General features: G+C 39.3%; 1 non-coding gene across 1 annotated transcript; it reads right to left on the bottom strand.

The window, feature by feature from the left end:
• Positions 1-8,295: 8,295 nt before the first annotated feature.
• On the bottom strand, positions 8,296-8,402 carry LOC133827949 (small nucleolar RNA R71). Its single transcript, XR_009890598.1, has one exon. It is a non-coding gene; the product is annotated as a small nucleolar RNA R71 (small nucleolar RNA).
• Between the last annotated feature and the right edge of the window lie 1,831 nt (positions 8,403-10,233).

The raw sequence follows: 10,233 nt of genomic DNA, 5'->3' as shown, positions 1-10,233 counted from the left end.
AGTAATCTTTGAGAATCCTTCTACAAACCGCCTGTAATAACCTGCTAACCCAAGGAAACTTCGAACCTCCGAGGCATTCCTTGGCCTTGACCAATCTCTCACTGCCTCCACCTTGGACGAATCCACCTTAATCCCCTCTGCGCCAACTATATGCCCAAGAAAATTCACCTCTGGCAACCAAAACTCACACTTCTTAAACTTGGCATATAACTGATGCTCCCTTAACCTCTGCAAGACCTGTTAAAGATGTTGCTCGTGCTCTTCCTCTGAACTGGAGTATACTAAAATGTCTTCAATGAAGACAACGATGAACTGATCCAAGAAGTCCTTGAACACCTTATTCATTAGATCCATGAAAGCTTTCGGGGCATTGGTCAAACCAAAAGACATGTCCAAAAACTCATAATGCACATACCTCGTTCGGAAGGCCATCTTTGGTATGTCCTCATCCTTGATCCTCAGCTAGTGATAACCAGATCGAAGATCAATCTTCGAGAACACCGTCTTTCCCTGCAACTGATCAAACAAGTCATCAATCCTTGGTAGAGGGTACCAATTCTTGATGGTCAACTTGTTCAATTCCCTGTAGTCTATACACATCCTCAGAGTCCCGTCCTTCTTTTTCACAAACAAAACTGGAGCGCCCCATGGAGAGTAGCTAGGCCTGATGAATCCCAAATCTAGAATTTCCTGTAGCTGTATCTTCAATTCTTTCAACTCTGCTGGTGCCATCCTATATGGTGCTCTCGATACTGATTTTGTCCCCGGTGCCAACTCAATAACAAACTGAATCTTCCTGCATGGCGGTAATCCTGGTAGATCCTCAGGAAATACATCCAAGAACTCACACACCAATCTGGTATCTCCCGGCCCTGCTGGCAAAACCCTAGTAGTGTCCACCACACTAGCCAGAAAACCTATACATCATCCCTGTAACAAGTCTCTGGCTCTCAATGTTGCTATCATGGGTACGCAGGGTCCACATACCACACCCACGAAAACAAAAGGATCCTCGCCCTCAGGTTCAAAAGTCTGTGGCAAGAGTTACAGAGGAAATGAGTTAATATTGTGGACGAGTTCTTGACATGAACTCAAAGATGGGTCAACCTGGAAGAGGCGTGAGCTTCTGTCGTGGGAACCAGCCAAGTCTCTGTCCAGCCTGTTGGAGTGGTAACGGATGTTGCAGCTATGACTCAAACCGTTGCCCAGAATAACCAAGGGGGAAATAATAAGAGGAAGAGAAATTGTAACGCCCTGGGTAGCCAAGACTATTACACTGTGTATTTATAAAGCTGCAGGACTTGCTAATCAAGTCATTTAGTTGAAAACGTGTCACTAAAACCATTAATGAACTAGGGTTAAAAGGGTTTTGGTCATACAAGATACATTTCATATAACTAAATGTTTTGTACAAGGGATCCCAAAAGAAACAACGTTTGAAAGTCAGTTTACAAAATTTCAAGGTATAAACAACCGCTAGCCACTCTAAGAGCAAAACATACATTTATGGTCCTCCTGTTCCTGTCTCACTTCCTCAACTATGGTGGCTGAGTAGCTAGTCATGTACATTCTGCCTTCAGAGCTCTCTGAATCAGGGTTGATCAAGCTTACCCTTGCCTTTACCTGCACCACGTAGCACCCGTGAGCCAAGGCCCAGCAAGAAAACATAACATCATAGCACAAACATTGATAATAATCATATAATTTTTAAAGCATGTTCAAACACATAGCAGTCCATATTAATCACATAACTCTAGACATAACCATGAATTCACAAGCTAATACTCAGTTATTCAGCACGTCATATTCAACAGTTAACAATGATAATCAGATCACACAATAATCAGGGTCGACGCCCTTAGGTCGTACCCTCTGTTTACCCCACTGACTCCGGTCCACTTAAATCGAGCTCAATGAATATTAAGCTGTCCTCAGCTACCCATGGCTGAGCCACGCCCTGTTGCGCCAATGTAAACTCCAGCACGCTTAGGCCGTTGGTTTAATATTCTCATGGTGTAATACCAACTTTCCTAATGCATACAAGAATAGGGAACCCTTAGTCCCATTATAAACTCACAACCGGGTGCAGTTCTCTTACCTTTAACTTCCAAGTGTTCTGATTACGAGAGATGCCCCTTGAGCACGATTCGTTTCCCGAGCCCTAGCTTTTACCTAGTCACAACAAAGATAAGGGATTCCATTAATAATTGTATAAAGTTTTCCAGTTAAAGTTCTAACCTATGGGACATCAAATTCCACCAAACACGGTAGTGGGATCGATCCCGAGCACCCTAGGTTAGTTTCCCGCGCTTAAAAACTTCAAAAGGCCAAAAATGCCCTTAAGAGCCCCAGCCCAAGCCTTCTATGTCATGGCTTGCCCCTGACCAGAGGCCCAGCCTCACCAAAATCCAGACATGGGCCGCAGCCCAACACTCCCCATGTCGCGACCCGCCCTTCTTCCCCAGCACCTATCTGCTTCAATGGGCCGTGACACAGCAAGAACTGAGCCGCGGCCCGACCCCTTTGAACCCAGAAAATCCACCATTTTTAACACTCAAACCTCACTTAAATCCACCCAAAACCATCCTAATGATACAATCCTATTATCACAAACATTCTAACATGTTTTCAGCAACATAACCCAGCAAAAACCTAGTTTAGAAACTCATCAAACCAACATTTTAAGCTTTGAAAACCACAAGCTCAAGAACACCAAAACTAGCCAGGAAAACCCATAATTCAAACACTAAACCATAAATTGAAGCTTACCTTCACTGAAGAACCAATCCTCCAAGAAATTGCTGAGCTAACTCCCAAGTCTTTAGCCTTAATTCAACCTTAAATTCAAAACCCAAGAACTCTTAGAATCCAACCATATCTACAGAATTTAACAACCAAAGATATAACTCAACACTTATCTCAACCCTTGATTAGATCCTCTAGCTAACCCTGAGCTAATTCCAAAGCTTCAACTTAATTTCTTGAGTTCTAGCCAAGCTTTTCCTTTGCTTCTATGGTTTCCCTTGAGAGAAAAAGAGAGAGAGAGAGAGAGGAAAGGGTCAGTTTTGGTATCTTCCACTGTTTTCTTAGTTTTGTTTAATCTATCCTTCATTAATTAAGTCAAACCCGAGGCTCGGGGTACCAAAAACGTCCCCGAGGGAAAAATGGTAAAGTTCCCCAGTATTCCCACCTAGGCTTCCTAACCTCAAATATATCTCCAATTATTTAGTTCCATAACCCAATAACCCAGATAACCATCTAATATACGAAATACCCCTTGGCTCACCCTGAGCCAAGTATTAGGTCCCGTTGTGACTTTCCTGCTAACTAGGTCCCTAGGATCGCCTGAAGTTGCATACTCCAAATATATCCACATCATAATGTGGTCTCCATAATTATAACATATAATCACATTTATGCCCTCAACAGGCTAAATTTACTGATATACTCCTTTAAGCTAAACAGGGCCTACATGCATACTAATACTCTTAGACATGTATTTCATATATCCATAAACTCATACAAGTATGCTTATCACAGAATCATACATTAAACTTATTTAATTCACACATAAACCAATCATGCCCTCCTGGCACACTAATCAAGTCCCTTAAGCCTTATTAGTGACTTTTGGGTCGTTACAGTAATGGTGAGGGCGACCAAAGAGGAACAAAGAAAAACAATTCTGCGAAGAAATTAAACCGGCCTACGCAACATATACCAATCTCACGGATACAAGAGAGCACATCTTCTTAGCTAATTCTACTCGCCCGCCATGGAAGAAGCTAGAACCACTGAAAAACCAAAGAGCAAAGAGAGATCCTTCGAAGTTTTTCCGATTCCACAATGATATCGGTCATAATATTGATGACTGTAGACAGCTGAAGGATGTGATCAAGACCCTAATCAGGGCGGGACCTTTGGCCCAATACGCCCGTAATCAAGCGACTCCCAGTTAGCCCGCTTGACAAAATCCTCTGCCAACTCCCTGAAGCTCCAACGAATCAAGTTGGAGCTCAGGTGAATTAGGACAATCCTCCTCAGATAACAGGAGGAGATATAGCCACCATTTTGGGAGGACCTCATCTGGCAGGCACGAGCAGAGGTGCCCAGAAGAGATATATCAATGAACTGAAGTCCCATAATGGAGTGGAGTTTGTCCTGGAACAACGATTATAAAAGCAGCAGTGATTGGAGAAAAAACCAATCATTTTTACGGAGGGAGATGCCAGCCATGTCCAGTTCCCACATAACGATCCTCTGGTCGCATGAAGACACTTCAAGCGTCATTAAGATTGGGAAAAATCTTGGTGATAAAAGGAAAAAGGAGCTGTTAAGTTTTTACAAGGGAATCTAGATGTTTTCGCCTAGTCACATGAAGACATGGTGGGAATAAGCCCGAGTGTGATCATGCACACTATAAACTTAGAAAAAAGCGTGCCTGCAAAATCCCAAAAACAGAGACATTTAGGAACAGTCCGAGCTGAAGCACTGGAGGAAGAAGTAGCTCGGTTGTTAAAGTGTGGGTTTATTCGTGAAGCAAAATACTCGATCTGGGTCGCGAATCATGTGCTGGTCCCGAAGCCAAACAGAAAATGGAGCACCTGCATCAATTTCTCCGACCTGAACAAAGCTTGTCCTAAAGATTGCTTTCCACTACCGAGGATTGATCAATTGGTAGATGCCACCGCGGGACACAAGCTCTCATGTCCTTCATGGATGTGTATTCTGGATATAACCAGATCGCGATGAATCCTGCGGACCAAGAGCATACTAGCTTTATGACTCCAACTAATGTATATTGTTATAAAGTTATGCCCTTCGGGCTGAATAATGTCGGAGCTACCTACCAACGGTTAGTCAACAAAATGTTTGTTGGTCAGATCGGGAAAAATATGGAAGTGTATGTCGATGATATGCTAGTCAAATCCAAGACTGCCAATAACAATGTATCTGATCTGAATGAATGCTTTGAGATCTTAAGGAGGTATAATATGAGACTGAATCCCCAGAAGTGTACTTTCGGAGTGGCATCGGGAAAATTTTTGGGATTCATAGTCAATACAAGGGGGATAGAGGCAAACCCTAATAAAATCATATCATTGCTGGAAATGCCCACACCTAGGTCGTGTAAAGAAGTTCAGAGTCTGACTGTTAAGGTGGCATCCCTGAACCATTTTATTTCAAAATCCACTGACAAGTGCTTGTCGTTCTACAACTTGCTCGGAGGAAACAAGAAATTTGAATGGACTGAGGAGTGTGAACAGGCATTCCTCAACCTAAAAATGCACTTGGCCGAGCCCCCAGTGTTGTCTAAGCCTATGTCTGGAGAACCTCTGTTCCTTTATTTGGCTGTGATGTAAGTGCAGCCAGTGTCGTGTTAGTTCGAGAAGAAGACCGCGCTCAAAAACCAGTGTATTATATAAGTAAGAGACTTCTCGAAGCTGAATCACGACATCCACTGATAGAAAAGATGGCTTTTTGTCTAATATTGGCTTCAAGAAAGCTCCAGCCATATTTCCAGTCCCATTCAATTAATGTCATGACCGACCAACCTTTAAGGTAGGTATTGCAAAAACCTGAAACATCGGGACATCTTTTAAAATGGGCGGTTGAACTCAGCCAGGTCAAAATATTGTATGTACCACGGACCTCAATCAAAAGTCAGGCCCTTGCTGATTTTGTGGCTGAATGCAATGGATTTGAAGAGGAGTTTTTGAAGGAAATGGTGCAGGAGTTGTGGAAAATATTCGTAGATGGGTCATCGAACGAGAACGGATCCGGAGCTGGGATCATATTGAGAAGGACATCGATTCCATACAGCTCTGAGATTCGGATTCGAAGCATCTAACAACGAAGCCAAATATGAGGCCTTGCTAGCTGGACTTAAAGTGGCGAATGAGCTAAAAGCGAAGGTCGTACAGTGTTATAGTGATTCCTAGCTCGTGGTCAATCAGGTGTTGGGGGAGTATTAAGCTCAAGGTACCAAGATGGCGACTTACCTAGCTAAGGTAAAGGGGGAGCTATCAGAATTTGAGTCCAGTACTGTTGAACAGATTCCTCGCGAGCAGAAATCTAATGCTGACGCTTTGGTAAGGAAGTTGAGACTTTGAATATAGTGCCAGTGGAGTTCTTGGAAAGTCCGAGCGTGACAGAAAAAGTGGTAGAGGTCGAGATGATCAATACAAGGCTGACCTGGATGACCCCCATAGTGGAATATCTTACAATAGGAAGGCTACCTGAGGAAAGAAAGGTCACAAGAAAAATACTCTATCAAGCTCTGAGGTATGTGATAGTGGATGGTACATTATACTGATGTGGTCATTCATTGCCTCTCCTACGGTGTGTTCTGCTTGAGGAAGCTAAAACCATTATGTAATAAGTGCATGAAGGCTTTTGTGGAGATCATGCTGGGGGGCAAAACCTAGCATTGAAAATATTGAGGCAGGGCTATTTTTGGCCCACTTTAACGAAAGACTCCATCTCCCATGTTCAGAAATGCGGCAAATACCAGCGCTTCGCCATAGTTTCCCGAGCTACTCCAGTCGAGCTAACTATGATCTCATCCCTGTGGCCATTTGCGGTGTGGGGAATCGACTTGATAGGGTCCCTACCAATGGGAAAGGGAGGAGTTCGTTATGCAGTGGTGGCAATCGACTACTTCACAAAATGGGTAGAGGCTGAGCCTTTGGCAACCATCACATCGATGAAAGTCCTGGACTTTGTGGTATAAAACATTGTATGTCGGTTCGGGCTTCCTAGAAAGATCGTGTCAAACAATAGGACCCAATTCGACAGTGATCTTTTCACCAACTTCTGTGAAAAGTACGGTGTTATTAAGAGTTTTTCCTTGGTAGCATATCCACAGGCCAATGGACAGGTCGAGGTTGTGAATAAGACCCTAAAGGCAAGCCTTAAGAAGAGTTTAAATGAGGCCAAAGGAGTTGATAACTCTACAAAATAGAGTTATTTTACCACTTTTAATGTGCTAATTGTTGCTTAATTCTTGAGTTTTTAAATAATTTATTAAGTTTTTAAGTAATTTTGAATTTATTAGGCTTATTTTAATTTTATAGATTTTTGTGTGTTTTTATAGTTATTTTGTTGTAAGAATATGGTAGTTAATTATTTAAGCTATTGTGTTTAGGGAAGTAAAAAATGTGTGTTTTATTGAAATTAAATGTTAAATTAAATTAAGTTGTAATTAATATTTTCAAAGAATTAATATGGTTTATTTTATAAATGAAAATATTTTATTATGACTTAATTTACATTATTTTGTGTAGGTAATATGTTGTATTTTTTTGCTTGAAGTGGAATAAATGATAGAAAGTTCAAAAAGAAGGAAAGTGGCATTTCTGAAAAGCACAGGCCCAGGCCCATTCCAAGACCTCCTAATTTTTATATAACTATTTACTATTGCTATTGTCATTTTTTTTCTTAATTATCGCATTTAGTTAGTTGTAATTTTATTGTTTAAGAAAATACTTGGAAAAAAAAAACTAAAAAACAAAGCTTGTTCTTTCAACATAAGCAACTTTTGCTTAAAGGAAATTTGGCAAAGTTCCCATCCACGCTTATTAATTAACCTCGGGGAGTTGTTATTAAGTTGTAAGTAAGTGGAATCAAATAGGCCTGGGAACAAGTTAAACAAAAAAAAATATATAAAAAATCATAAAAATCATAACAAAAAATATATATATATAAATATTATAATCTCTTCTTGTTATAAGTATGCTCTGTGGTTGCGGTTCTAACTGATCTTCCACATCAGAAATTTGTTTTCTTGTGATTGTTTGTGTTACTTGGTGAAATTTGTGACATTGTATGCATCATTGGCATCGTAATTCAAAAAATCGTTTGGTGAAAAAATTAGTGTCTTTACGTGAAATTGAAAGTTTAAGCATAATGGAACAAGAACCTAATGTTGTGCAAGAAAAAACTCTTCTTGAATACTTTTCACCTATTTCATCTAATGCTCCTTCATGCATTGTTTTGCCCACTACTAATGCCACTCATTTTGAACTTAAACCATCAATCATTCAATTGTTACCATCATATTATGGTTTAGAAAGAGAGGATCCATACATGCATGTAAAAGACTTTTTGGAAATTTGCTCAACCTTTCGTTTTCAAAACTTTTCAGATGAGTCGGTTAAACTTAGGTTGTTTCCTTTTTCTTTAAAAGATAGAGCCAAAGCTTGGTTAAACTCACTTCCAACTGGAACCATAACTACTTGGGATCAACTTTTTAATAAATTCCTTGCTAAATTTTTCCCCATGTCCAAAACTGATAGTTTAAGAAAAGAAATCTCTGAATTTTATCAAAAAGATAACGAAGAATTTTATGAATATTGGGAAAGATTTAAAGATTTATTATTAAAATGTCCCCACCATGGTTTTGAAAAATGGAGACTTGTAAAATATTTTTATGATGGTTTAACCCCTTCAAACCGACAAATGATTCAATCTATGCATACCGGAAAATTTTTAAAATTGCAAGGGCAAGAGGCTTGGGACGCTCTTGAAGAATTGTCTGTTAATTCACAACAATGGAATTATTCTGAGCCCAGGTCTAGAGCCAACCATTCACCAAAAAGAGAAGGAAAATATGAAATAAAAGAAGAAAGTGATTTAAGAACATCATTTGAAAAATTAGCAAGAAAAGTAAAAGCCTTAGTAATAAGTCAATCTATGAATTCTCATGTGCAACCTAAAAAAGCTGTTTGTTCTTTATGTGCTAGTTCATGTCATAATGCTCAATCATGTCCTTCTTTTATTGAAACATTTTCTGAAGAGGCTAATGCTTTACATTCATATGGAAAACCTTCTTCTGATAGCCCATTTTCCAACACATACAATCCAAATTGGAGAAACCATCCTAATTTTTCATGGAGACAAAACCAACCACAAATGAATCAAGGAAACCAATTCAACATGCCAAATCCAAATCATGCCCAACCAAGTCAACCTTACCCTCCACAAAGAAAACCTTCCTTAGAAGATACCTTACAACAATTCATGCAATCCACCCAACAAATCTTACAAAATCAGTCTCAATCCATTGCCAAACTCGAGACACAATTAGGTCAACTTGCTAATGCTGTAACCGAGAGAGAAAAAGGAAGATTTCCTAGCCAACCCATCCCAAATCCTAAAGGCCAATATGAAATAGGAGTTCCTAGTCATAAATAAGAAGCTAAGTCTATTTCAACTCTTAGGTCCGAAAAACAAATTGTCAAACAAATTACATACCTCAAGTTGAAAAAGACCAAAGCCAACCTCAAAGTTCCAACACAAATGACCTTTCAAAAGATGATGCTCAAATCCTTCCTTCCATCCCAAAAGCTCATTTTCCACAAAGATTAATTCCAAACAAGAAAGGCAACCAATATAGTGACATCTTAGAAGTTTTCAAACAAGTAAGCATCAACATTCCTTTCTTAGATGCCATTAAACAAATTCCTGCCTATTCTAAATTCTTAAAAGACCTTTGCACTGTTAAAAGAAACACAAATGTTCCAAAAAAGGCGTTTTTAATTGAACAAGTTAGCTTCATAATTCAATATAAAAGCCTTGTGAAATATAAAGATCCCGGTTGTCCAACAATTTCATGCATCATTGGCGATCATTTTATTAACAAAGCTTTACTTGATTTAGGAGCTAGTGTGAATTTACTACCTTATTCTGTGTATAAGCAACTTGGTCTAAGAGAATTAAAACCAACTTCTATAACACTTCAATTAGCCGATCGTTCAGTGAAAATCCCTAGAGGTATTGTAGAAGATGTTTTAATTAAAGTGGATAAATTATATTTCCCTGTGGACTTTATTGTTCTTGACACTCAACCTGTTGAAAATGCTCATGCTCAAATACCCATCATTCTGGGTAGACCATTTTTAGCTACATCTAATGCAATTATCAACTGTCGTAATGGTGTATTGAAATTATCTTTTGGAAACATGACTATTGAATTAAATGTTTTTAATGTTGCTAAATCTGTTGAGTGTGAGGAAGTGCATGGAGTTAACATGATAGAGAGTATGTGTGAAGATGATGGAAATGACTTACTTGATTTTTGTGAAAAATACTTTGGTATGAACTTGCATATTGATGATTTTAATGATGATGTGAATTCTTTGTTAGAGTCTATTCCCTTAAATGAAACCAAAGTTGAACCATTTTCACCCTTAGATCATATTCAATCAATTTCTGAGTCTCCAAAGTTAGACC

The sequence above is a fragment of the Humulus lupulus genome, chromosome 3 (genome assembly GCF_963169125.1).
Source record: "Humulus lupulus chromosome 3, drHumLupu1.1, whole genome shotgun sequence".
In the NCBI taxonomy this organism is placed as follows: domain Eukaryota; kingdom Viridiplantae; phylum Streptophyta; class Magnoliopsida; order Rosales; family Cannabaceae; genus Humulus; species Humulus lupulus.
The sequence above is the reverse complement of the archived record's forward strand: the minus strand, read 5'-3'. Positions and strand labels throughout refer to the sequence as shown.